General features: G+C 47.3%; 1 pseudogene; it reads right to left on the bottom strand.

Moving 5' to 3' along the window:
* Positions 1-14,851: 14,851 nt before the first annotated feature.
* LOC122896724 lies at positions 14,852-14,970 on the bottom strand (annotated as a pseudogene).
* Positions 14,971-26,738: the final 11,768 nt, after the last annotated feature.

Raw genomic sequence — 26,738 nt, 5'->3', positions numbered from 1 at the left:
AATTCCATTTGTCACCCAAGCAAAACTTTAAAACTTTCAGGTTACCAAAGACTTTGAAAGCTACTTCAGCAATTACCCATTAGAACTTTGAGACAGACAATTAACCATCAGTTTAGTCATCTCTTTGCTAACAAATTTTAACAAATAACATGAACTTATTTGACCTTCAGTAAACTTCGAAGTTTCACATTTACTGCTGATAACTTAAAAGACACGTCTTATCTTAACAACAAACTTAACTTAGTTCCAGTACTGATTTACATTTCACCTGGACCCACTCCACTTTGGATGTTTACCTGAGACACAAGTGCGAAGATCTGGAGTGGGGGGGGTGTTAGGTCCAGGGGGTGCTCTTCTTGCTCCTTGACCGTGAAAAGGGACGGAGCCGTGGCGCATGATCTAGAGGCTAGTAGTCATGCAGGCTGCACGCACGCTGGTGCACAGAAATAGGAGAAGGGGGAAACAGAAGAAACAAAGTGCTGCCAGGAGGCAGAGAAAGGATTCCCGGTTTTGGAGTTCATAAGCCCCAACAGAGGAGCAGATGCCATGCTTTCCCACCAGCAAGGGGGAGGGATTAAGCAGTCCAAGTCAGGCCAGAGAACACAGGGAAACTTCCCTGAAACAAAGAGAGTTTCAGCAGCTGCTTGGGAATATTCCTTATGGTCTCTGTCTCGAGTTAGACTAATCCCAGTTGGCTCCAGTTATAGCCATTAACACGGGAAGTGAGTGAGGGAGAAACCCCCACAAATATTGGGAGAAACAGAGAAATAAAACCAGAGTCCCCTTTGCTAGGGATGGCCCAGCAACCTGGGTTTACTAGAAGGCGGCTTATTTACGTAATTATCATCGAATATGTCCAGAGGAAGTTTACTAGCTGACTCATTTGGGCAAACACATTCCGCAAAAGCCCCTTAGTCTGGGGTCCTCGTGCAGAGCAATGAAGGCCTAGGTACAAGCCCTGAAGGTATCCTAGGTCCATTTGCCCTGTTTCCTGCAGAGGAGATCTAACTGATAGATCCCACTGAGGCCATGCAGTGTTACAGGAGCTCAGTCCTTTCCTAAGTTTTGCAATCCAAATTATTTCCAGTGGGTTAAAAGGCACCCCAAGGTAGAGTCCTTGGGAACTAAAGAAGCCTACTGAGGCCATGCTCCCAGAAATGTAAAGAAGGTCCATTACCAAATCCCCCCTGACTCCTGGGTAGCATCCCACGCAGGATACGTCAGAGGTTCCTGTGTGTCAAAAGCGACCGGAGGCGTCCCTCAACAAAATCGCTATGGACTAGGAAACTGTGCTATGCCATGCCATTGTCTGTCCTGAAGACTGCATACTGTTTTGCCATATTAACCCATGGAAATACTAGAAAAGTTTGGCAAGGGGAAATTACCCAATTTCATAGCTCTAAGTAGTCTGTAGAAGACATTGACAAGAAACAGTAAAGACTGAAATCCATCATGGTCTATGCGACATTCCAACACATGTGGTCCTTGCAGCCAACTTCCCTAGGAAACGGTCCCCAGTTGCGTATTAATTCAATCGGATACTGGTTTCGGCCGGCTCCCAGTGGAGGTCTCACGGCCAGAAGTCACTAGACCAGGGATGTGGTCTAGATCACTAGAAGTCACTAGACCAGGGATGTACTCCTAGATCAATCGGGAGGAAACCTCACGCGGAAGTCTTAAGATTGGCAGCTGTCCTGGTGACTTAGGTGGCTGTCCCGTGCCCAAGAGAGACAGCTTTCTATAAGAACAGAAATAAAGAGAGGACATCAAGTTTCTGGGTCTTATTGCCATTCTGGCCAGGGTACTAACTTACAGCCAAAAGGCAGACACTCTCCTCCCCATAGAGTAGCCACGGGCTAGAGGATTACAGCCTGAGCAATTGACATGCAAATGTTCCAATAAGACCATACTCCTTGAAAAGCCCCTGAAACGAGAGTAAAGGAAGAAGAGAGGGAATACTCACCACTTTTGCACCGAAGCTCAGGGTCCAAATGTGAAGACTCACACACCTCCTGACTGGCTCGCCAAAATGATGAAGTCCCACAACCTAGGTTGGGTTCGGTGGGGTGAGGTTCGGAGCCGACGGCTAAAGAAAGAATTCTTAAGACATCTCTGGTGCAAAAAGGTGGTCTATTAGAGCACGGGGACAGGACCCGTGGGCAGGCAGAGATGCGGCTGCCCCGAGCCTGTGAGGAGAGTCTGGTTATATACACAGGAGTTGGGTAGGTGAGGACAAAGGGGTGTTCAGAAGAGCTATTGGGGCAAAGAAGACTATCAGGATATTGAAGGCCTGGTTACTATCAAGCCAAGGCCACTTCCCTTCTAATGAGGCATTAACATAAAGACAATTGGGAGTTTCCTGGTGGAATGTTACATTCCTGCTATCAAGAGTCCTTGTGAGTGAGACTTAGGTTTAGAAGAAATTTAACTTTATTTACTTTTCTTTTGACCTCCGCCTCCTTTGGTTTTTTATGGAGGGGAGGGCGACAGTAGGGCTTGAGGAATTGAGTTATGTGTCTTTGGAAATTGGGCTATTGATAAGGTAACTTCTTTGTTGTAAATCTCAAGGACATTTGCAAACCAAGGGAGACTCCTGCCTTGCAGGACTGTGATCTCTGCAAGTTAACTATTTGTTTTCCTTCTAGGATAGTCAGGGGTGCCTGTGGAATGTCACACATATTACCAAGGGGAGCGGGTGGACAGGGGGTGCAAGGCGCCAGCCCCTGCTCCATCCTCAGCCAGCCTCCTGCTCCCTCATCAAGATCATGACCCCAAGCAAAGGCAGACACTTAACGGACTGAGCCACCCAGGTGCCCCAGAGATTGTTTTTAATTAAAAGACTTCTCTATCTGACTCAATTCTTCACCCTCTCAATACAACAAAACTAACAGCAAAACTGACAGAGGAACATTTGTGAGTGCCCGTATCTACAGATGAACTTGGGACAACAGTCCAAGCATTTCTCCAAGTTAATGCTTTTCCTCCTGCTCATCGACAGATGAGCGCGGAAATGGGGAGGTGCTGAGCCCTCCTACTGTTTGTTACATGGAAGGACATGTTGGTCTCTGATCATTTATGCAACTATTCCTTTTTTTTTTCCTCCTAAAATAATGGGTATTGATTAACAGAGGCCAAGCTGGCCAGAATTCAGTGTTCCTCGGTTCTGTTCCCTGGTCTCTGTTCAGCTATAATTAAGCAGACCTCCCACAGCTACTGTGCCAGACTTTCAAAGAGCAAATGGTTTCCACAGGCAAAGGGCAAAAGAATCGTCTAATGAGGTTGGGCTAATCATCAGTTCTAAAATAGAACCACTGAGTTAAGTGGGTGATTGCTATAAGCTTTAGTTCTTCACACGTAAAACAGAAGTACAGAACATCAGATTACATCCATATCTCTTCTTAGCAGACAGAGTGGCAGCTCAGGCAGGGGAAAGACACACCTTACTGCTCTTTCAAAGGGAATTCCTTTCCAACTAAATGAAAACAAAGTGGTCAACCTTCGTCCTCGGAGCGCTTTCAGGACTCAGCTCCATTTCCGGTCTTTGTTAAGCTGGCTGTGTACTGCAGTGCTCCCAGCTTTCCCGAAAAAAGGAGAAGGTGGCTGGGTTGAAAGCATTTCTTAAACACTAATGAATTCATTTCTACTGGAAACCCTCCTGTGTTTAGTTCATAACAAGTGAAGTTATAAAACCAAGGAGAAATCCATCTCCCACACAATTGTTCTACATTTGATCTAGCTGCCCTGTTATCATGCCTCGGGAATAATTTTATTTATTCCCTGCTTTGTTCCAAAGAGGATTTAAGGGTAAAACCCATGAGTAAGCTTCACATTAACAAAACTTCTTCTAAGCTGGTTCTGCATAAAGACTGAAAGCAAGTCTGTGGGGCTTCCGGATTTGATTCAATAATATGTTCAAGCAAGAAAAGAGCAGTATTGTTATACTGTTGAATGCTGCTGAAAGTATTCTGTTGAATACTTTTTTAAAAGCGCTTATTCTGTAAATGATATGATCACCATAATACTATTAAATTTTATATGCAGGAAACACCTTTCTCATTTGCTTTGTCTCCCTCCCTTTTCTCTGTGGACACTACTTTGCACCAGGCCTTAATTAAATTATACCTAGACTACTGCCACATCGTTCATGCTGCTCCCTTACAATTCAACCAACACACTGCTGTCAGATTAGCCAGTAAATGTGTACCTTTGCAAAAATCACCTCTCAATCAGCCCTTAAACAGGTCCCACTCTAAAAAGACCCACCAACTCCTGAGCTTGGCAGCCAAGTCTCTTTTCTCATCTGCACCTAGCTCTCCTTGGCCCTACAGGTGCTCTGTTTCAACTTAATTAGACTATTTATCACCCCGACCCCCAGCCACCCTCCTATCACCATAGCCCCTCTCTGGAATGCCCCTGTCCTCTTCTTTGCGATCATGATCCTAACAATCTTTTGAACCTTGACCCAGTATCAGCTCTATGAACCCTTAGCCAGAAATGTCTGTGTTCCTCCACAAGCTCATAGTACAGACCTCTACCACTCACCTGGTGTTCATCAGGGATGACCCGATACGGTTATTCATCATCCTATGGCCAGGTGTGCTTTTTCTCCTAAACCAGAGTAAGCCACTGGAGGCAAGCAAGTGCCACACACTTGTCTGTATAAAGGCGGCTCTGAATATGTGCTTCATAATTAGGGGGCTAGTCTGAGAGCCTTGCCTTCTTCAGTGAGCTCAGCCATAGTCCATGATTCTCAAATAGGCTTAGGCACCCCCCTGGATTACACTGTGGGTCCTGGAGAAAACAATACAAAAAGAAAGCATCTTCAAGAAGTTCATTTTAGGGTGCCTGGGTGGCTCAGTCGTTAAGCAGATGACCTTTGGCTCAGGTCACCATCTCAGGACTCTGGGATTGAGCCCCATGCCGGGCTCTATGCTCAGTGGGAAGCCTGATTCTCCCTCTCCCACTCCCCCTGCTTGTGTTCTCTCTCTCTCTCTCTCTCTCCCTGACAAATAAATAAATAAATAAAATCTTTAAAAAAAAAAAGAAGAAGAAGTTCATTTTACTTAGGTAATTTACAGTTATCTTTAAAGTGAAATCCAAATGACATGGAGTAGACTGTAATTTTTGGATGAATTTTAAAGACAATAAAATCAGGAAACAAAACAGGAGAGGTCAAGTAAGTTTTTAGTCCTCAGTGGTTCACTTTGGGCACTATTTCCAGGTCATCTCCTCTTTCTGCCAGCGGTGAATTCGTGTTCCTACACCAGCTGAGGATGTTTATGTGGAAACATTTGAGAAATACCCTGTAGATTATGAATGTGTAATAGGGAAAGAATACAATCATTTCCCCTTTTCTTTTTTCCCATCATTTCCATTTTAAGATGCAATCAATACACATTTTTGTTTTCATTAAAATGGGTAATAGAAATTAAATCTGCAGATGTTTTTCAAGTCTTTGTTTTACTTCCTTGGTTATGTCACCAGCCAGACCCCAAACCTGGCCTTCACTGCCCGCCTGCTAGTACTCACCTACCTCTGTCCCTCTGTCTCCCATTTTTCCTCGAGCTCTTCTTTCCACCTCGTCTCTGACCTCGGGCAGGTGGAAAGAGACACCGCCGCTCCGGCGACAGCCACCGCCCTGCGGGGACCCCCAGCCTGCAGAGACCACCCGCACCAGTCTGGCAGGAGCTCCTGCCGTGCACCTGCGCAGATGGACCAGAGAGTGACCTCTAGTATGACCGATGACCTTTACGTCATCATAGCACTGAACTCCCTGCCGGAGGAGGAGCCTCAGCCTCATTTACATAACGTACTGAACTCCCTGCCGGAGGAGGAGCCTCAGCCTCACTGAACTCTCTGCCGGAGGAGGAGCCTCAGCCTCATTTACATAACGTACTGAACTCCCTGCCGGAGGAGGAGCCTCAGCCTCACTGAACTCTCTGCCGGAGGAGGAGCCTCAGCCTCATTTACATAACGTACAGGGTAGGCAGAAGCACAGTTCCCTAAGGCGCATGCGCGACCTTATAAGGGCCCCTGCACCTGTCGATGAGGTTTCTGTGTCTCATAGTCACACTAACCCTCAATGACAGGAACTCATCCACCCCTGCTCAGGCAGTCGTGGCTTTGGAAATTATTCCAGATGAGAGTATCCTTTGTGGAACCACTCCACCTGCTGTGTCTGGGACTCGCGTGGGTTGCATTACAAATCTGTGCCCGGCTGAGAGGACTGTTGGTCCTTCTGAGGTTGTGGTCCCTGGTCCCGAGTTTCCAATGGATGGAGCGGGGGGCGGCAGCAGCTCACCCGGCAGAGCCAGTTCAAGCCAGAGATTCCAGAGGCAGCTCCCTCGGAGGGGACTCTCTTCTTGGTGCTTGCGACCGGGGGCCTGGCGTTCTGGCCTCATCTGAAATCCAGGGCCCGCTCTACTTTTACTCAAGAGGATTTATTTTGGGGTGAGTTACGCCAGATCCATGGCATGACTTTTAGAGGTAGAGCTAGAGTTGTCTCACAAAGTCTGGGCAAGCTGGCGTAACAGAACACTCCGGGCAAACAGGACCTCTCTGGGAAACGCTCTGGGGAATTAGACATCCAACGGGGCGGAGTCTAGACATCCCTGGGGGTCAGAAGATCCCATGACATGGCCATTCAGAGGTCTGCATGCGCCAGCCGGGAGAATGATCTACTAGAGACTGTCTAGGGCCTGGGAAATAGAAAGAAACCTCCCTTCCACCTGGTTGCTTGGACTGTTCATTGTTGTTCTGTTTGCTGTTCCCTGTTCAAATTTCCACCCTGGCTGCGTGGCCCCTGTGCACCTCCTCCGTCCCTTACAACCCTGGACAAAGGAGGCTGCAGTCCTCAGATTCCCCGGAAACATGCACCGGGAACAGGTAAGAGCTCGATTTCATTGGCTGAAAGATAAGTACTTAGAAACATCCGGCATTCTGAAAGTCAGAAAGGTAAAAACCAACCCAAATGTCTTTCAGGTTCACGTGATCTGGGATAATCTTTGGTAAATTAAAACAGACATGTCTTTTGGAGTTTCCAACATCAAATATAATAGATAATGAACTTTCATTCTATCTGAATTTGTTAATTAAATTCGTATAGTATCTGTTGTGATTTGTCAGCAAAAATGACTTAAAAGGATGGTTCATTTTGTCTGTCTCCTGAAATTGCCGTGGGAAATAGGTAAGAACAAGTAGGTTGAATAGATAAGAAGGTTTAGAGATAAAACTTTTATATACTTTTCAAAACCTTTGGTCACCTCAAACGTTGAAGTTTTGCTAAATTAAATAATATATTGGGTTGAATTCATTGGATATCTAGGTTTTGGGGGTTCTATCTTCAGATAAGATAGAATACTAAAGCACTGATTACAGAAGGAAGGTTTGTCTGCTTTTGGCTTTATGTTGCAGAGAAATTCCTCAGTTTACTTGGGTCTGTTAATAAAGATGCCTTATGCCTAATGAAAGTCATACTATGAAAAAATGTTTCTAGAAATTGTGAAATATATTCATAAATTTGTCAATCTAAAGAATTCTGGTGTAACAGTTTACCATTGGTTGCTACTTAATTTTCACTGAAGACTGGGGTTTCTAAAAGTCAAAATTCTAATAAATGTAATTGAGTCTGCTGGAAATTATGAGGAAAACTCTGTATGCAAGAAAAGTAAGATGTGTTTCAATAAGATACAAGGAACAGGAATATATTGAAGGGGGAAAAAAGAAGAAAGTAATTTTGCCCCCAAATTAAGACTGATAGTTTAGAGAGAAGGCTGAGGACAAAATCTGAATGAGAAAGTTGTAGAAGGTTTATGAAGGGGAATCTTTGAAAGAATTGTATGTGTGATCAGGATAAAGTAAGGCTGGGAAGATGGGGCAACTGGGCGATGGGCATTAAGAAGGGCATGTGATGGGGCGCCGGGTGGCTCAGTGAGTTAAAGCCTCTGCCTTCGGCTCAGGTCATGATCTCAGGGTTTTGGGATGGAGCCCCGCATCCGGCTCTCTGCTCAGCAGGGAACCTGCGCCCCCCCCCACCCCCACCCCCCGCCTGCCCCTCTGCCTACCTGTGATCTCTGTCAAAAAAATAAATTTAAAAAAAAAAAAATCTTAAAAAAAAAAAAAAAAGAGCATGTGATATAATGAGCACTGGGTCTTTTTTTTTTTTTTTTTAAAGATTTTATCTATTTACCTGACAGAGATCACAAGTAGGCAGAGAGGCAGGCAAAGAGAGAGAGGGGGAAGCAGGCTCCCCGCTGAGCAGAGAGCCCGATGCGGGGCTCGATCCCAGGACCCTGATATCATGACCTGAGCTAAAGGCAGAGGCTTAACCCACTGAGCCACCCAGGCACCCCTGGGCACTGGGTGTTATATAAGACTGACGAATCGCTGACCTCTACCTCTGAACTAATAATACACTATGTTAATTAATTGAATTTAAATTTAAAACATAAATATTTAATAACAATTTTTTAAAAATCCCAGCTAAGCAGTTTTTGGGGTTTTTTTATTGTTGTTTTTGTTCTGTTTTGTTTCTTTAGTAATCTCTACATCCATCAGGGGGCTTGAACCTAAGATCAAGAGGCACATATTTGACCGACTGAGCCTGCCAGGCACCTTCCAGCAAAGCAGTTTGTTTTTTTTTTTTTCAGCAAAGAAGATTTTAAAAACTCACAGGGTCAACTGCCATTCTTGCCAAGCTTATGTAAATAATTAGGCTAAGTCTGCTAAAACTGGACTTGTTTTACAAACGAATTAGTCTTATTTGGGTTTTGATGCCAATGAGGGGGATTTTAGAGAAAAATTATAATAACACATCTTTGTGGATGTTAGATTCCAGTTCTGATTGTTTAATGTTAGTTGTTTGCCTATAAACCTGGGCTGGATCCTGAGTTTTTCTAGTTTATTAGAGCTGAATCCCTGGCTCTGACCACCACACTAAGCTTTCCAATTTTCTTTCATTCTCTTGACTTGGAATCGCTGAAAACTAAACCTGCCCCTTCTCCTGAAGCTGGACAATGCAAAGCCTCCTTTATGAAGGCCCGAGCCTTAGTATCACCTGATTTTGACAAGCTGTTTGATTTGTGTGTACATGAAAGATAAGGAGTAGCTGTAGGGCTGTTAACCCAAAGGCTGGGGCCTTTAAAAAGAATGGTAGCTTATTTTTCTCAACAGTTGGACATAGTGGCCAGGCATCGGCCTCCTTGCCTGCGAGCTATAACAGCCTCATTCCTCTTGGTAAAGGAAACAGAAAAACCATCAGCCAATCAATGACTGTTTGGACCCCACACCAGGTTTCAAGTTTTTTTGGAATCAAACCAGAATGTTACAGCAGCAGGCCATGCTCATAGAGACACCCCCACCCTCCAGATAGAGCTGCTACCCTACTCCCCAGTCATAAAGTACTTGATCAAATTTACTCTAGCTGCAGAGATCTCCACAGTGAACTTCTGTCCAATGCAGAGGAAGTCTGGTTTGTAGATGGCAGCGGTTTTATGGAAAATTGACTAAGAAAGGCAGAATATGGGGCTCCTGGGTGGCTCAGTGGGTTAAGCCTCTGCCTTTGACTCAGGTCATGATCTCAGGGTCCTGGGACCGAGCCATGCATCAGGCTCTCTGCTCAGCGGGGAGCCTTCTCCCTCCACCCCTCCTCCATCTCTCTGCCTACTTGTGATCTCTATCAAGTAAATAAATAAAATCTTTAAAAAAAAAAAAAAGGCAGAATATGTAGTAGTATCTCTAAATGCTCTCATAGAAATGAAAAGATGGCCCCAGGCACCTCAGCCCAAAAGGCAGAAATATTAGGCAGAATATTAGAATGGAGTAAAGACTGGGTATTCACTATGTAGACTGATACTAAATATGCCTTCTCTGGAATTCCTGCCCATGGAGCCACATGAGGGAAAAGGGCTGCCAAGACTGGGGAGATTTCACATTTGCCACTAACCTCCTCTCTGTCACTATGTAAATTCTCTCCATCCTACTTCCAGGATGAGATCAGGCTGTAAAATAAGGTTATTAACGGCCTCCAGTAGTCACAGGATGGATGGTAAACAATAATGAGAGAATCTGGAAGGGTTTCTTGGGGATTCTTAAGAGTACGCACAACTCACCCATTAGGGTAAGCTTCATACCTACTGTTAATAAAGATTATGGGCATGCCAGCAATGAAGGAAATTATTGAGAGGATAAGAAACCAATGTGTCTCCTGTAGACAAATGTATAAACCAGACCTCCAATACCCTGTCTAGTTAGAGCAACCCAGAGCTGGGGGACCATGCTGGGGAACACTGGTAAACAGACTTCCCTGTAATGCCAAAGGCCTCTGGAGGGTTCAGATACCTTTTGGTGTTCATAGATATATTTACTGGGTGGATAAAGGCCTTTTCTCTGTAGGAGGAAATACAGAAGGAGCTAATAAAGTAACAAAGGCCTTAAACACAAGTTGAGATTAAACTCTGCCTGGAGGCCTCAGTCTTCGTAGAAGACAGACTGTGCTAACAGAACTCTGAGCAAAATTGTGCCAGGAGACCCAGGAGAATTGGTTGAAGTGACTACCAACAGATCACCCTAGAATGAGAGCCGCCCCAAAGGGCAAACTAAAAGCTCAGCCCATTCCAAATGACTTACGTGAGGCTCTTTCCAAAAGGTTCTGACTCCTTCCAACCTCCAGAGGTTTCTCTAGACCTTAAGTATATAACTAATCTCCAACAGGTGGTAGATACTCAACAAATATGGAAGATTTTTTGCCTCCTGAAATTAAGCCTCACCTGCATGAACCTGGGGACTGGGTAGACATCAAAACTTAGAAAACTGGGCCCAACCCAGATCAACTATTTTCTTTATGGACAGGCTCTGCCTAGGGCTATTAACTCCACACTCTTCCTTAAAATAGACTCACAACTTGGATGCACCGTACTAGAGTCAAAAAGCATCTGCACCAGAGGCCCCAGAAGGAAGAAACGCCACCAGCACCAAATGACAACAGATACTCCTGCGAGCCACTCATTAACGTGAAACTTGCATTCTGGAGACAGAATCATAGCCCCCTCTACCTTGGTCTGATTTTGAAATGAACACTTTGTTGACGTTAGTCCTGGTCACTAGTATCCTAGAGATGCAAAAAGCCATAAACACACTAGAGCATGCTTGGGAAGTAAATTCCCCAGTAAATCTCAGTAGGGTCATGGCAGAGGGACACAAACTGAAGACAGCTCTTCTTACTGATTGAACCTTGCATACATAACTGTTGGGTATCATTTGGGTCCATGAGCATAGAGATCATCAAATTACAAATTACAAACGGGAGCAACACAAGCAGCGTGGGGGGAACCTGATGACCCACAGACACACCTACCAGGGGATATAATATGCTCATCTATCACGTCCTATGACTCCATGTCCAGCAGGAAGTGTTAGGGTCCGTGATCAAAGGAACGAGACTGATACAAAGCGAAGGTCAAGCAAAGCTTTATTTCGCGCCAAGCATCATGAATCGCACTGACCGGTCAGGGCTTTCTTTTATAAAAGATGACAACTTTGACCCCGGCGAGCCTACTCCCAATGAGGTTGCTGACATCTAGGTCGTTTCTCACTGTGTCACTGCTGAGGGTCCTGGAGTGCGGGGCAGGGCCGCTGGCACCGCAGGCGTCAAGGGACCGCTGACAACTGGACCGCAGATGTCTCAGGACCGCAGGCATAGAGGGACCGCTGACAACTGGACCGCAGATGTCTCAGGACCGCAGGCGTCGAGGGAACGCTGACAACTGGACCGCAGATGTCTCAGGACCGCAGGCGTCGAGGGAACGCTGACAACTGGACCGCAGATGTCTCAGGACCGCAGGCGTCGAGGGAACGCTGACAACTGGACCGCAGATGTCTCAGGACCGCAGGCGTCGAGGGACTGCTGACAACTGGACGGCAGATGTCTCAGGACCGCAGGCGTCGAGGGAACGCTGACAACTGGACCGCAGATGTCTCAGGACCGCAGGCGTCGAGGGACCGCTGACAACTGGACGGCAGATGTCTCAGGACCGCAGGCGTCGAGGGAACGCTGACAACTGGACCGCAGATGTCTCAGGACCGCAGGCGTCGAGAGAACGCTGACAACTGGACGGCAGATGTCTCAGGACCGCAGGCGTCAAGGGAACGCTGACAACTGGACCGCAGATGTCTCAGGACCGCAGGCGTCGAGAGACCGCTGACAACTGGACCGCAGACGACTGGACTGCTGGGCCGCCGGAGGCTGCAGGCTGCAGGCGATGGCTCGGGGCCGCCGCCGGAGGCTGGAAGCTGCAGGCGGCGGCGCTCGGGGCCGCCGCCGGAGGCTGCAGGCGATGGCTCGGGGCCGGAGGCTGGAAGCTGCAGGCGGTGGCGCTCGAGGCCGGAGGCTGGAAGCTGCAGGCGACGGTGCTCGGGGCCGCGGCCGGAGGCTGGAAGCTGCAGGCGGCGGTGCTCGGGGCCGGAGGCTGGAAGCTGCAGGCGGCGGTGCTGGGGGCCGCCGCCGGAGGCTGGAAGCTGCAGGCGGCGGTGCTGGGGGCCGCCGCCGGAGGCTGGAAGCTGCAGGCGGCGGTGCTCGGGGCCGCCGCCGGAGGCTGGAAGCTGCAGGCGGCGGCGCTCGGGGCCGCCGCCGGAGGCTGCAGGCGGCGGCGCTCGGGGCCGCCGCCGGAGGGTGCAGGCGGCGGCGCTCGGGGCCGCCGCCGGAGGCTGGAGGCTGGACCGCCAAACGCGGTTATAGCTCTTACAAGAGCTGTTACAGCTCTTCTATACACCGTTGACTCCCCTGCTCTTCTGCGACTTCCACCGCTCTCCGCTCCACTTCACCGCTCTCCGCCGACTTCACCGCTCTCCGCCGACTTCACCGCTCTCCGCCGACTTCACCGCTCTCCGCGGACTTCATCCCTCCTGTAGCAGCCGCTGCTCTCCTGCAGCAGCCCCCGGCCCTCCTGCAGCAGCCCCCGGCCCTCCTGCAGGAGCCCCGGCTCTCCTGCAGGAGCCCCCCCCCGGCTCTCCTGCAGGAGCCCCCCCCCGGCCCTCCTGCAGGAGCCCCCCCGCCCTCCTGCAGGAGCCCCCCCGCCCTCCTGCAGGAGCCCCCCGGCCCTCCTGCAGGAGCCCCCCTTGGCAGCCTGGCAGAGCAACCTTTATGGGGGTGGTTGAGCCCCGCCCCTACACAGGTGGCCAATTGAATTTCAACCTTCCCAGTGGATATACATACGGCCTACTGATTGGATGTCTCCACGCAGTCTGCCCCACCCTTACATTCAGGGTCCACAAGCAAGTTCCTCTGGGAGGGGCAGACCCTTACATTCCCCCCTTTTCTTTGGAGATTAGTCAAATCCTTGACTTTTCAGATGGTTCTACCTTATATTGAACATATAAGACTAACATTTTATCGCCCCAATTTTCTTTAGTATAGCAACAATACACTCACAGTTTCTTTAGTCTTAGTTTCAGTCCATGGTCAGCAGGGTCCTTTGGCTGCATTTCCCATTTCTGGAGGGCATCCTTACTCTCAGCTCGTTTGACATGACCCGCATGAACCCAGGCCCTGATGCCTTCCACTTTTACTGCTGTGGGGGTGGTTAGGATAACAGTAAATGGTCCCTTCCAATGAGGCTCCAAATTCCCCACTTGATAGCGACGTATCCAAACCAAGTCCCCGGGTTGGTAAGGATGTGGTTCCACCGTCTCTGTTCCAGTGTGGGCAACTCGGATTCCTGTATGGGCTTTTTTTAAGACAGATTGTAATGCCTGCAGTGACTGGAGTACAGACTGATCCGTCATTCTGCTAGGGCAACCTCCTGTAGCCGAGGACAGAGTGGGGGGGTCTCCCAAACAATATTTCAAATGGGGTCACCTTGCTTAAATAAGGTGTACATCGGGCTCTAAGGAGGGCCAAAGGAAGGAGATCTACCCATCCACCGCCAGTTTCCAGAATTAGTTTTGTCAAGGTCTCTTTAAGAGTCCGATTCATTCTTCTTGCTCACAGCTCTGGGGCCAGTAGGCACACTGTAGTTTCCAGTTAGTGCCTGTGGCCTCGGCCATCTGTAGTGCCTTGGTGAATGCAATCAGCTTTGCTTTTCCACCGAGATCCTATGTGGCAGGGCTGACATCCAGAGTCTCTGCCCAGGAGAAACCATTGCAGCCCCCGCATACCTCTTTTCCACTGACCATGTAACTACTCCCTTCTGTGAACAGAGTCATTTCCGCATCCGGGAGGGGAGTGTCTCTGAGATCCGGCCTTATTCCTGTGACTTGGGTTAAGACCTCCCCACAGTCGTGTGGTCAGCTAGCTCTTCTGGCAGCAGTGTGGCTGGATTTAGCACTGCTGGGGGTCGGAAGGCCACTTTTGGTTCATTGAGGAGAAGGGCCTGATACCCCGTTACCCGGGCGTTCGTCATCCATCGGTCTGGTGGAGTCCGGAGAAGGCCCTTGATAACGTGGGTGGTGGTCAATATGAGATTTTGACCCAGAGTCAATTTGCATGCATCCTTGACTAGGAGGGCCATGGCAGCAATTATGCAGAAGCAAAGGGGGAACCCAGCTGCTACTGGATCTAGTTTCTTGCTAAGATAGACCACTGGCCTTCACCATACCCTAGAGTCTGAGTCAAAACTTCTTTAGTCAGCCCTGCCTTCACATACAAGTGGAAGGGCTTGGTAACATCTGGGATGACCAATGCTGGGGCACACAGTAAGGCTCTTTGTCATTCCCGAAATGCTCCTTCTGCCTCAGCTGTCCACACTCTACCATAGTGAGTCCTCCCTTAGCCAGTTCGTAGAGAGGTTGTGCCATCTCCGTGAAGGTAGCATCCACAGCCTGCAGTAGCCCACCGTCCCAAGAAATTCCCTCTTGGAGATCAAAGCAACCGGTATTCCCTGGCAGTCTTCCATCCAAGTACTAACCAGGCCCGACCCTTCTTAGCTTCCAAGATCAGACGAGATCTGGCACCTTCAGGGTGGTATGGCCGTAGACAATCATAAGGTTCTTACCCGATATTCTCAGATGAGTGTACGTGACACCCTATATAACATGGAACCGTCCTCCCCTTGCGGGAGGAAGCTGAACTTTCTCATACCCTACTGTTACCTTAATTTGTCCAGTCTTGGTTAGCTACCATATCTCTCTCGTTCATAGTTACATTGGCCCCCGGCCTTCTTGGGCTACTGATGCCTTGTGGTCATACCCATTCTGTACAAAGGAGGAGGTAGTGGAGGGTTTCTAAGTGCTTGGAACAGAATGATGTTTCAGACAGATGGACATGTTGTTCAAAGATGCAGAGGCTGCAGAGAGCCAGCATATTCAGAAACGTGCCAGCAGCTGCACGTGTATCAATTGGGTCAGGTCCCTGGCAGCCTCCGATGGCCAAGATTTGAAGCCTTGACTCCCGAGCTCCTCCCATAGGCCCTTGTGTGACCCATTGAGTCCAGACATCAGAGAAGAGGGACGAGCAGCTCACGGAGTTTCAGAGAGTTTTCTTCCTCTTGGAAGATGGCTTCCTAGACTCAAAGTGGACCCTCAGGCTCTCGTTTTTCTAGGGCTGAGAGCCAACACAGAGGTGCTAAGCAGAGTCCAAATTCATTGCATAGAATTTCCCCTGTTCCATCTCCCAGATTCTGGGTGGAGGAGCCCAGAGAGAACAGCTGTGATCTGCTCTGCCATTGGAGCAGGGCTGTCCCTGGATGCTGTCCTGCTCATGTCCCTCGTGGGAACTTAGGAGCGTCTTATTTAAGGTCTGTCTGTATAAACCCTGGACTGGGCTACTCCACGGAGTAGATGACCGTTATGCCATATGAAGCCCTGCAAGATTTAGGGTGCAGTCCATTCAGACTCCATAGTGGAAGCGGTGGAGCCATAGAGACACAGTCAGGCATTTTCCAGATTCAAACAGGTTGGACATCCTCCCCTTTTGGTATCCCTGGCTAATGGGAGGTGATCAGTCTCCCCTTCCATTCTTTTACGAATGGATTTAGCTCTGACAGTGGCCTTAGGGCTGTTTATCTCTCTTTTACATATCTCCTACTTTTTACATACAGAGTTGCTTTTCTCATTTCCATCAGTCTTAATTACACTTAACAGAATTTTGTACTCTTAGAAATACCTTAACCTCTACTTAAGACTAAATATAAACCAATGGTGAGTTGTTACAACAGAATTCTTTAGATGGCAAATTTATCAATCAGTTAAGCACAGAATGTGTTCACCAGCAGATTTCAAAAGTACAAACCCAGTTCCAGCAAACAGCGCCCTAGCATTTCATCCCATTTGGTTAGGATCTAGATGTCCAACAAATTTAACTCCATTTGTCATTCAAGCAACCCTTCACAGTTTCAGATTATCAGAGACTTCGGAAGCCACTTTAACAATTACTCATTAAACCCTTGAAACAGACAGTTAACCATCAGCCCAGCCATCCCTTCGCCAACAGACCTCATGTTCCACCTGGGCCCATTCCACTTCAGATGCCATGCTTTCCCTGCCAGCAAGGGGGAGGGGCCAGGCAGTCCACGTCGGGCCAGAGAAGGCAAGGAATTCCCTGAAACAAAAGAAGTTTCGGCAGCTGCTTGGGAATATTTCTTAAAGTCTCTGTCTCGAGGTTGGTTCATCCCACAGTACCAGTTCTGCTTACCAAAAGTGGCCCACTAGGCACTTATTTTCCATGCCCGGCTCTAATGAGCATCAGCATTGGACACCTTAACCCAGCATTTGACTAACTCCAGGTAGCTCGTTATAGCCCTTAACACACAAAATGAGTGAGGGAGAAGCCCCACATCTATTATGAGGAACAGAGAGATGAAAGCTAGCGTCCCCTTACTCTCTGCTTGCCACATTCCTTCAACCATAACAAAACATAATAGACAACAACAAACTAAAAACAAACAAATAACCATAACCCCAGTGGCCCTCGTCCAGAGCCTGCTGCTGGGGGGGGGGGGGGACTTCCTTTCCTGAGCTCCATGAGCTTTTTCATATTCTCCTATTATCTTGTTATTTACCTTTCTATTTGTTGTTCCTTTAGAGTTTCTATAACCTTTAAATGGTTTATTGAAATGTATACTTTAAAAGTATGAATTGTGTCCAATCAAGTTCTGGACATTTTCACCATCCTAAATGAAACCCCATTCAAACATTGGTCACTCCCATCTCTTGGCAACCTATCTTAAGTAACTATTAATTTACTTTCTGTACCTATAGATCTGAGTTTTCTGGACATTTCACATATAAGCAGGATCATACATGTAGTCTTTTATCACTGGCTTCTTTAATTTGGCCTAATGTTTTCAAGGGTCATTGATATTATAGCATATATCAGTTGCCTTATAGAGTACAATATAGGTTTCTGATCCTTTTAAAATTTTGTATATTGTATGAGGTAGAAGTTTAACTTCATCCTTTAAAACAGGTGCTTACTGCTATAATTTCCCTTTAAGTACTGTTTTAATGGCATTCCATAAGCTTTGGTGTGTTGTTTTTGTTTTTGTATAGCTCAATGGATTTCCTAATCGGATTTTTCTCTTTGTCCTCCTGACCAAATTTATGGAGTGCATTGATTTCTATGCACTTTTAATTTACCCAGAGCTTGCCACTGGTGGGGGCTATCTTTATCCCCAACCGTCTAAGGGGACTTGAACCCCTCAACTGTCAAAGGGAAGGCAGGGGACTCGAACCCCCGACCGCCCAGGGGGACTTGAACCCCCACGACGGCGCAGGGGGACTCGAACCCCCCGACCGCCCAGGGGGACTTGAACCCCCACGACGGCGCAGGGGGACTCGAACCCCCCGACCGCCCAGGGGGACTCGAACCCCCGACCACGCAGGGGGACTCGAACCCCCCCGACCGCCCAGGGGGACTAGAACCCCCTGTCGATCTATCAGCAGAGGGATGGGGCGTCCCCGCATCCACTCCAGCCCTGGGGAGCATGGCTGCGTCCAGCTTCTCCCCGGTGGGCTATACCCTGGAGCTCCAACCAGACAGACGGATAGGATCCCAATACCTCGGAACCCAATACTTCGAAACCCAATGCCTCAAAACCCAATACCTCGAAACCCAATACCTCGAAACCCAATACCTCGAAACCCAATACCTCCAAACCCAATACCTCCAAACCCAATACCTCCGGAGGCTTTTCTTAAAAATTCTGATGCTGGCTCAGTTCTCGTCGTTTGATCCCGGACGAGCCCCCAAATGTTAGGGTCCGTGATCAAAGGAACGAGACTGATACAAAGCGAAGGTCAAGCAAAGCTTTATTTCGCGCCAAGCATCATGAATCGCACTGACCGGTCAGGGCTTTCTTTTATAAAAGATGACAACTTTGACCCCGGCGAGCCTACTCCCAATGAGGTTGCTGACATCTAGGTCGTTTCTCACTGTGTCACTGCTGAGGGTCCTGGAGTGCGGGGCAGGGCCGCTGGCACCGCAGGCGTCAAGGGACCGCTGACAACTGGACCGCAGATGTCTCAGGACCGCAGGCATAGAGGGACCGCTGACAACTGGACCGCAGATGTCTCAGGACCACAGGCGTCGAGGGAACGCTGACAACTGGACCGCAGATGTCTCAGGACCGCAGGCGTCGAGGGAACGCTGACAACTGGACCGCAGATGTCTCAGGACCGCAGGCGTCGAGGGAACGCTGACAACTGGACCGCAGATGTCTCAGGACCGCAGGCGTCGAGGGACTGCTGACAACTGGACGGCAGATGTCTCAGGACCGCAGGCGTCGAGGGAACGCTGACAACTGGACCGCAGATGTCTCAGGACCGCAGGCGTCGAGGGACCGCTGACAACTGGACGGCAGATGTCTCAGGACCGCAGGCGTCGAGGGAACGCTGACAACTGGACCGCAGATGTCTCAGGACCGCAGGCGTCGAGGGACCGCTGACAACTGGACGGCAGATGTCTCAGGACCGCAGGCGTCGAGGGAACGCTGACAACTGGACCGCAGATGTCTCAGGACCGCAGGCGTCGAGAGACCGCTGACAACTGGACCGCAGACGACTGGACTGCTGGGCCGCCGGAGGCTGCAGGCTGCAGGCGATGGCTCGGGGCCGCCGCCGGAGGCTGGAAGCTGCAGGCGGCGGCGCTCGGGGCCGCCGCCGGAGGCTGCAGGCGATGGCTCGGGGCCGGAGGCTGGAAGCTGCAGGCGGTGGCGCTCGAGGCCGGAGGCTGGAAGCTGCAGGCGACGGTGCTCGGGGCCGCCGCCGGAGGCTGGAAGCTGCAGGCGGCGGTGCTCGGGGCCGGAGGCTGGAAGCTGCAGGCGGCGGTGCTGGGGGCCGCCGCCGGAGGCTGGAAGCTGCAGGCGGCGGTGCTGGGGGCCGCCGCCGGAGGCTGGAAGCTGCAGGCGGCGGTGCTCGGGGCCGCCGCCGGAGGCTGGAAGCTGCAGGCGGCGGCGCTCGGGGCCGCCGCCGGAGGCTGCAGGCGGCGGCGCTCGGGGCCGCCGCCGGAGGGTGCAGGCGGCGGCGCTCGGGGCCGCCGCCGGAGGCTGGAGGCTGGACCGCCAAACGCGGTTATAGCTCTTACAAGAGCTGTTACAGCTCTTCTATACACCGTTGACTCCCCTGCTCTTCTGCGACTTCCACCGCTCTCCGCTCCACTTCACCGCTCTCCGCCGACTTCACCGCTCTCCGCCGACTTCACCGCTCTCCGCCGACTTCACCGCTCTCCGCGGACTTCATCCCTCCTGTAGCAGCCGCTGCTCTCCTGCAGCAGCCCCCGGCCCTCCTGCAGGAGCCCCCCTTGGCAGCCTGGCAGAGCAACCTTTATGGGGGTGGTTGAGCCCCGCCCCTACACAGGTGGCCAATTGAATTTCAACCTTCCCAGTGGATATACATATGGCCTACTGATTGGATGTCTCCACGCAGTCTGCCCCACCCTTACATTCAGGGTCCACAAGCAAGTTCCTCTGGGAGGGGCAGACCCTTACAGAAGTAGCTACAGAAAAGGGACCTTCTCCTCGTGCCCCTCAAGAATGAGGAGCAGGAAAAAACTAAAAGAGGGATTTGTCACAGCTAGACCCCAAACCTGACCTTCACTGCCCACCTGCTAGTACTCACCCACCTCTGTCCCTCTGTCTCCCATTTTTCCTCGAGCTCCACTTTCCACCACGTCTCTGACCTCGGGCAGGTGGGAAGAGACACCGCTGCTGCGGCGACAGCCGCTGCCCTGCGGGGACCCCCAGCCTGCAGAGACCACCCGCACCAGTCTGGCCGGAACCCCTGCCGTGCACCTGCGCAGATGGACCAGAGAATGACCTCTAGTATGACCGATGACCTTTACGTCATCATAGCACTGAACTCCCTGCCGGAGGAGGAGCCTCAGCCTCATTTACATAACGTACAGGGTACGCAGAGGCACGGTTTGCATGCGCGACCTTATGCGGCCTCTGCACCTGTCAACAAGGCTTCTGTGTCTCGTAGTCACACTAACCCTCAATGACAGGAACTCATCCACCCCTGCTCAGGGAGTCGTGGCTTTGGAAATTATTCCAGGTGAGAGTTTCCATTGTGGGACCACTCCACCTGCTGTGTCTGGGACTGACCAAGGGAACTCGCTTGGGTTTGGTCACAGTTACATTAGTGACAGCTGATAAACTAGAGATAAATTTAGTGGGACTACTCTTAAAAATGTTACTCTCCAATGTCGAAAGCCCTAAGTGGAAACATTTTGTCACAAATGAGAAAAGCTTATTGTGGGTTTCAGGCAATCCATGGAAAAATAAACACATTTTAGTTCAAAAATCAAAATGATTTTTAAAGCCTTTAAAAACATTTACGTAACTGTCAATTCTTAATTCACTGAAATCCGGAAGTAGTTTTGTGTTCTGCGTTTGAAAGTAAAATTTATTATTTCAGCCTGAATAAAAATGTCATGGTGTCTAAGTTGATGTGCCAGCCATCCACCTGGGTATTTACTACTCATTCACACACACACACACACACACACACACACACACACTTTCACATACTATCCCATCCATCAATACAGAGTTACCCCTTAAATTTAACTCACTTCATAGAACATGCGATGTGTACCAGAAACATTGAGGAAAAACTAATCAACAGCAAGCAACCGAATGTTAAAAGAATCCTAAGACTGATACATGCAGAATATATATAATCCATTGTGTGCTTCAAATAAGGATAATGAGGTTCTGATGTCTCTAATATAAATGCTAGAAGAGACACGTCCCTGGAAATTCCCCCAAGCAATTTTTGTTGTAACTCTTTTCAACCATCAAGAACTATAAACAAATCATGATGTTCAACCCTCGTTCTTTAAATTTTCTTATTTTAAATAAACTGGTAATATTTTTCACATGCTTCTGGAATTATCCATTATTTGGTGCCTAGCAGTTGCTTCTGGCAATTACCAGTTCCTCATCTAGTAAGAAGTTCTAGGATCTAGAAAACAGTCACTTCCAATTGTCTAGAGGAGGAAGCTAGAGCCAAGGTCACTTGTGTATTGTCCAAAGTCACAAGGGACTAGTCGTACTCTCACACCTCCATCTACTCATCCATCCTACTCAGAAGAGCAGTCTTTCTAGCTCAAAACACCTAAAGCACCTGGTCCGGGTCTATTCCTGCACTGGGCAGGAGAGTGGAGAAGGGAATGACCTTGATTTCCAGTACAGGCCCCTCAAGTACTCCCAGCAACGGGTTAACTCAAATCCCTTGCTTTAGTGGTCTGACTTGAGGAGAAACACCGTCCCATACTTTAAATCAGCTCTCACAAGGCCTTGTCCCTTCTGAAACAGACACAAGATTCAAGCCAATCCTCAAATTTCTGAAGCTTTGTTGAAAAACATGAGATCTGTCTCCTGGAAAGACCAAATGGACCTTCCAGCCAGAAGAAGGGAAGCTGCTCTCACCTTGGCTGTGCCAGATTTAAATGAAACCGGGGACCACAATCTCCTTGTAGGAAAGCTAGGTTTTGCTCTTAACACTTCCCTGAGTTTGTGAATTCTTCAGCTGATAGCATCATGTCTGTGACATGTTTGGCTTCACAGAGCAGGGAAACAAAACAGCAAAAGGCAAAATGACCCACTGAGAATGACCGCCGTAAACATGTTGGCCTATGTCCCTTTCAGGGAAATCAGAGATGGAGAAGAAGAGAAAGTCAAAGAGATCTGCAGTGACTGTGAGAAGGAGTCTGTGAAAATAAAATGCCAACAGAACACAGCCTTGAAAATTCCCCCGAGCAGACAAAACCAGTTTAGTCATACAAACAAAGCTTAACTTAGCTGATTTTGCAAGGCGAACTTGACCTGGGTCATTTCTTGCTTATGCCTCTGAAAATCACAAGCAAAACTGCTCCCTGACATTGATAGGAGGTCACCAGTGACCAATGCCCTATCATTCAAGAAAATTCTGATACTATAATCAATCACCGCTTTCTCACTACATAAGCAGCTTTATGATAATATGCTGCTGAGCCTCATATTCCATCTTTCAGTGTGAGTGTTCCTGGTTTATAAACTGTCTTTTTGGTGTGTGCACAGTAACCTCTTACTCATTACCACTTTGGCGATTCACTGGTTTCACTTCTGCTCTTTCTGAACCTTCGCCACTTCATGGCATGAGAAATGCCATCTGAAAAAGACCCCCAATGTGTCTGAGGCCAGTGAGCAAAATGAGTCTGGTACCCAGAGAGCCCAGCAGCCCAGATGCTTTCTCATCAACACTGAAACTGGATCGAAACTCCTGTCTTTGCATTCTGAGCCTCCAACTTCACTGGGCATGCTTGCTTTCTGATTTTGTTTGTTGAAGCTTCTTGGGAAGTCACACTATTCTGTTCAGAAGTGGGGGAGGGGCACCTGGGTGGCTCAGTGGGTTAAGCCTTTGCGTTTGGCTCAGGTCATGATCTCAGGGTCCCACATCGGGCTCTCTGCTTAGCAGGAAGCCTGCTTCCCCTCACTCTCTCTGCCTGCCTCTCTGTCTACTTGTGATCTCTATCTGCCAAATAAATAAATAAAATCTTTATTTAAAAAAAAAAGAAGTGGGGGAAACATGTGAGGCCCTGTGTTTTGTAATAGCTTTGGAAAACAGAGCTTCTCATAGTTAGAACATTGTAGTGTTATCTGAAGACAGAAATGAGTTCCACCTGGTCTATGGACCAGGCTCTTGTGCCTTTTTGGAAAATGAGTGAATTTTTGGAATTGTAGTGGCTGTTTCGGGGAATCTTTAACTTTTAAGGATGTCCACTGTAAAGGACATTATTAAAGGATAATACAGCATATTATCCACTGTAAAGGACATCCTTAAAAGAAAGGATTCCAAACCTTTCAGAGACAATGAAATCCATTCTTTGATGGGTGTAGAGAAGTTACTAAAACGACAAAATCACTCCAAAACTAGCTGTGAAAGTCACAGCATGAAAATAAAATAAAACCTTGCAGCATGCAAAGAAAAATACTTAGTTAAAAGAAAAAAACTTAAGTCATCTGAGCAGGTAAACTTAACTTAGTCCATCTGCCAGAATACAATTTGGATACAACTGTTCTTTTCAGTTTTACACCTGGGTCATGGCTAAAACCTTTAAAACAAAAACTGTAAGATCTTTGTTTGTATCTGTCTGTATGTTTATGTATGTGTCATAGATATAGAGATATGATGTTTTTCTACCTCCAGATGGTATTGCCAAAACTTATTTGTACAGAGCTCTATTTAATTGGCTTAAAGAAACCAGCCCAAATGTTTTTCAATTTCACATGATCTGGGATAATCTTGAATAAATAAAAGCTAAAGTTTGTTGGCTTCATAAAGCAGGCATGCCTTGAAAAGTTGTCAATAACGAAACTATCTTAAGATAATGGTTAGCTGTTCAATGTCTAATCCAAACACAATTGTAAAAATAAGTAAATAAATGTAAATAAGAAAAATTTCTAAGATAAACTAAATAATAGGTATTTATTGAATATGTAAGTCATTTAAAAATAAGGTAAACATTAAATGATAAACATAAGTATATTTACTTTGGTCTTTTAATTTTTTACAGAGAGGCAAAAGATACTTAGTTTTATAAGTAAACATGTTTTATGCCACGATGAAAGAAAATTTTGTTAAAGATCATTTATTTGAGAGAGCGCGCATGTGTATGTGCTCACGCATGCACACCAGCAGGGGGAGGGGCAGAGAGAGACAGAAATCCTCAAGCAGACTCCCCACTGAGTGCAGAGGACAAGGAGGGTTCTATCCCAGGACTGCAAGATCATGACCAGAGCCCATATCAAGAGGAGGACTCTTAACCAACTGAGCCATCCAGATATCCAGGAAATTTCATTATGAGGGTGTCTGGGTGGTTCAGTTGGTTAGGTGTCTGCCTTCAGTTCAGGTCATAACCCCGGGGCCCTGGGATCAAGCCCCGCATCAGGCTCCCTGCTCAGCCGAGAGCCCATTTTCTACTCTCCCTCTGCTGCTCCCCCTGTTTGTACTCTCTCTTTCTCTGTCAAATAAATAAAATCTTTTTTTTTAAATGAGGAAGAATACAATTCTAGAAATTATGAAGTATATTTACAAATTGCTAATCTACTATGGGATACTAATATATGACCACTCACAATTGCTTGCTTCTAAGGTTTCTCTGGAAAGCGAAGATTATTAAAAGTTAAAATTTATAATCCATATGTAAAAATGAAACTGCTATAAATAACAAAAATGAAAGAAAACAACAGTATATGAAAAGTAGGTGAAGAAAATAGGTTTTTTAAATGTTTTTATTTTTTATTTTTAATAAGGAAAGGGCTGAAGGATGTGAGGTTGATTGGTTGGTTAGTTTTTGGGAAAGGAAAAAAAAAAGCAATTTTGCCCTAATTAGAATGATTGTTCCAGGATCAGAAAAGAAAAAGAGGACAAAAGCTGAATGGCTGGGGCGCCTGGGTGGCTCAGTGGGTTAAGCCGCTGCCTTCAGCTCAGGTCATGATCTCAGGGTCCTGGGATCGAGTCCCGCATCAGGCTCTCTGCTCAGCAGGGAGCCTGCTTCCTCCTCTCTCTCTCTCTCTCTGCTTGCCTCTCTGCCTACTTGTGATCTCTCTCTGTCAAATAAATAAATAAAACCTTAAAAAAAAAGCTGAATGGCTATAAAAAGTTGTAGAAAGGTTTGTGGGAAAGGAATCTTGAGAAAGGAATTTTATGTGTGGTCAAGTCTCACTAAGATCAGAATAGATTTATTTAAGTTAAAAAGAAAAGAAAGGGAGTTTTAATGTCAAAAGTACATTGCTGTAAAATTTGAATTTGGTTTTCTCACTGTTAAAGTGACAAGGTTTTATTAGATTATCGATCTGCTCTTAATAAGATATTGTAAGCAAAGTTTTTCCTTTATCTTTAATGTAATCTGCCTAGAAAACTGAGATTCTGTGTTTTGTCTCTGTCAGGTCTTTGATTATTTAAGAAAACTGAATCTTCTCTATTAGAAGAGTTAAGAAAATATTTTTTACAACTGTGTAACTTTTTGTATATGTTGCATTTGAAAGAAAATAAATAAGAAGTGATGCTAAACTTTCTATAGGGGATATTTGTATGAAATTCCTAAAACCTGACATGTCCTGGTATAAAATCAGTCATAATTTTTAAATGTATGTCATAGAAATGACCACATTCCCTTTTCGATTGCATTAAAATGAACTGTCCTGGGCGCCTGGGTGGCTCAGTGGGTTAAGCCGCTGCCTTCGGCTCAGGTCATGATCTCAGGGTCCTGGGATCGAGTCCCGCGTCGGGCTCTCTGCTCAGCAGGGAGCCTGCTTCCTCCTCTCTCTCTCTGCCTGCCTCTCTGCCTACCTGTGATCTCTCTCTGTCAAATAAATAAATAAAATCTTAAAAAAAAATAAAATAAAATAAAATGAACTGTCCTCACATCTTTAACCATGGCCATTTTTAAGTCTTTTGTCATTTATAGACAGTTACTGTTTTACTCTGGATTCTTCTCTGAGAACATTTACAACGAACTGTAAACAGAAGTACTCCATATTCAAGGAGATTCATAGAAAAGACCTTGACAAGAACTCTAAAATGCAGTTTCTGAGAACTCGAACATCATAGCACCAAACTGGGTAAGAATTTCTAAAACTCTGATGGAAAACCAATGGACTCATAAAGCTGCTAAGCTAACGAGAAGCAAAGCAGGTATCATTACAGCATGAACTGATGGGGACTTTTTGTGATTCCATTTAAAATGCTGCTGGTTCTTTAATGTTTTGTTTCTGAGATTTAAAGGACCCCTTTTTCTCCTCTTTTAAGCTCTCTATAACTTACGGCAATTTGGTAAAGTGTCTCTTTGCAACAAGGGCTGAAACGCTTACCTTCTTGATCCCTCCAGAATTCAGAAACTCTTCAAAACAAGAGAGTTTTGAATGCCCAGTCTGCGATTCCTCATGAAAATCTCCAGCAAAGCAGTTTAAAAGAGCCTATGTGGTCAGTCACATTCTTCCTTTATGTAAATAATCAGGACAAGTTTACTGAAACTAGACTTACTCTGCAGACAGATAAGACTTACTGTGGTTATCTTTGAGGAAAAGGAAGATGATTTTTTGGGAAAAAATCATCATGATATTTATGGATGTCAGATTCGAAGTTGCTCATTGTCTTTGAGGTTTTGTGTTCTCCCTATAACTGGGCTGAACCCTGAATTTTCTGGTTCCCCCCAGTATTTGGCTAGAGCCCTCCAAAAGCCAACATTTCCAATTTTCTCCCACTCTCTTGACTTGGAATTTCTATGGAACTAAAATCGCTCTTACCCAGAAACCACGGAAGCT

The sequence above is a fragment of the Neovison vison genome, chromosome 1 (assembly GCF_020171115.1).
Source record: "Neovison vison isolate M4711 chromosome 1, ASM_NN_V1, whole genome shotgun sequence".
Lineage (NCBI taxonomy): Eukaryota > Metazoa > Chordata > Mammalia > Carnivora > Mustelidae > Neogale > Neogale vison.
The sequence above is the reverse complement of the archived record's forward strand: the minus strand, read 5'-3'. Positions and strand labels throughout refer to the sequence as shown.